The following is a 2,732-nucleotide window of genomic DNA, read 5'->3' on the forward strand; positions in this document are numbered from 1 at the left end:
TAGATTAAGACTTATCTCTCTGCTAAATTTGAGATGACTAATCTGGGAGATTTGCACTATTGCTTCAGAATTCAAGTCTACTGAGATAGGCAACATGGAGTATTTGAGCTCTCTAAAGAGAAATACATCCACAACATTCTCCAAAGGTGCTTTATGCTTAATGCTAACTCAGTGGCTACTCCCATGGAAGCAGGCTCAAAGTTGTCTAAGGCCTTTAACTCGACATCAACTCTAGATGACACTCCCAAGGAGGAGAACACAACACTATACTGTTCAATGGTTGAGAGCCTCATCTACTTGATAGCCTTGACTAAGCTTGACCTCGCATCCAGTATGGGAGCAATCTCAAAGTTCTTGGACAACCTTCATCACCACATTGGGCTGATATGAAGTAGATCATAAGGTATGTGAGTGGTACAAGGAACTACACACTGAAATATGTAAGAGGAAATGGAGACAATGGTCTGGTGGAATATATAGACACAAACTAGGCAAGAGATCTAGATGATAGAAGATCTACCTCAGGGTATGTCTTCATGTACAACCATAATGTGGTTAATTGGTGTTGTAAGAGGCAGCAGGAGGCAGACAGGTCAAACAATGACAGAGTGTTCACCCCTACGAGCTCCACTAGAATCTCTCCATGTAAGTGGTTATATGACATATCCAGTTGCTCCAGCTCCTTAAGCATGCCCAATGTTTTGGGAAGCTCACTAGTGATGTTGTTGTGTGACAAGTTGAGGTACTGAAGGCCAATTGGAAGCTCTCCACATAAAAATTGGATGACAAGTCAAGCAATGTAGTTGTCCCAAAGAAACATTCATATCCCGTGTACTGTCCTTTGACTTGCAAGAACAAGTCACATCCACCACTTGCAGCTGTGTTATGTATCATATCTGGCAAAAATCCTTTAAATTGGATGCCTCCCCACTTAGCTGGTGAAAGTTGACGAGAATCTCACCACTGAAATTATTTCTTCTCAGACCAATTAACTCCAACAAAGTGTTGGTGCCAAATGGAAGTAATGGGAATTTCCCTCCTTAATTATTCCATGGCCAAGGACAAATATCTCCATTACTTGTTAGCAATGTCCATGGATATAGTTATTTCCAAGCTTTAGCTGCTCTAGCTTTGTGCAGTTTTCAAAGTGAACGTGGAATGCTTCCAATGAGCTTGAAGTTTGAACGTGTGGTTAAGCTACACAATCACATTTTCAACCTGGGACACCCCTGATTCAAGTGAAGTCATATCCTAAATAAAAGAGCCTATAATGTAATGTAATGTCTCTTTGTATTGCCAGTAGACAAGTATATTATGTGGGTGTTGGAGGAGCTGAGGTGGAGTCTAGTTAAGAGTCCCTGTCTGGTGCAGGCGGGCGACTGCTCTGCATATGTTTGGCTTGACTTGCTTTGCTTGGCACCACAATGAGCATTGTGGTTGAAATAATTATTAATTTAAACCTTTGTTCTTAAGAGTCAAATGGTCAACTCTAAATCCAAAATGCTTCTTCCGGTTCAAGAGGGCATTGCCATTGACGCAGAGGAGTTTGGGGCTCTTGTGTCAAGATGTGGCAGATCCAATGCCCTGGAAGCAGGCAAGCGCTTGCACGCAGCTGCGATTCCATGGGCGCCAGGATCGATAATCTTCTCGTGGAGATGTATGGCAAATTGCGCACGACGCCATTGCCGACAAGAACGTCTTCTCTTGGGGATCGTGGCCTAATGCTAGCAGGGATGAGAGATTTAAGGTTCTTGGGGAGATGTGCATGGAGGGAGTGAAACCGGACAAGGTGGCGTTCCTTAGCCTGGTGAGGTCTTGCTTGACGCTGGAGCATGGCAACCTTGTTCGATCGCTCCTCGAGGAGTGTGGCCTTAGGGATTTGCAGATTGCCACAGAGCTTCTGAGGATGTATGGATCACTGCAGGAAGGCCGAGTGGCTGGAAAGGATTTCGAGAGTCTTGGACAGAAAGATCTGGTGGCCTGGAACGCGATGTCATGCCCAGTGCGGGCAATGCTAAAAAGCATTTGCAATTTACGAGAGGATGCCTTTGAAAGCGGACAAAGTCACCTACACGATGCTTCTTTCATGCTGTGATGATCTGGGCGATGGAGAAGAGATCCATGCTTGTAGTGAGGGATGGGACCGAATGGGACGTTGCCATGTCCACTGCATTGGTGCGCTGCTACGGTCGCTGCGGAAATCCAGAGAAAGCAGTGGCTGTGTTTGAGAATTTCTCAGGGAACAAGGACGTAGGGCTGTGGACTGCGATGATCCTCTGCCTCGCTCAGAACCAAAATATCACTGAAGCCATTCAAGTTTTCGAACAGCAAGGTTTTCGAGCAAGCAACTTTCCGCTGGTTGCTGTAGCAACCAAAAACCCAGGTTCAGGGGACTCCGACTTTGAACCCAGGGCTGCATCGGAGCCATAGATTAAATCATGCACAGCATATAGTATATGCTAGCAGTTAGAACCGCTAGCCTTTCAAAAGGGGGAATCCGAATTGTGAATCCCTATCTCCATTCCATTGTTTTTCTTATCAATACACAGCATTCTTTTACTCGTGCTTCTTCTCTGCCCTTGGAGATCGGGACCTTCTCTCTTTTGTTTTCTTACAAACAATAGATTTCCAGCGAAGAAGAGTTTTCACACCTCTTCATTTGGCGACCACGGCTTCTGAATTCCCCTTTACGTTCACAAATTTTTCCATTTTTTTCTCCATTCTCTGTGCGC

The sequence above is a fragment of the Selaginella moellendorffii genome, unplaced genomic scaffold (assembly GCF_000143415.4).
Source record: "Selaginella moellendorffii unplaced genomic scaffold, v1.0 SELMOscaffold_78, whole genome shotgun sequence".
Taxonomy (NCBI): Eukaryota; Viridiplantae; Streptophyta; class Lycopodiopsida; order Selaginellales; family Selaginellaceae; genus Selaginella; species Selaginella moellendorffii.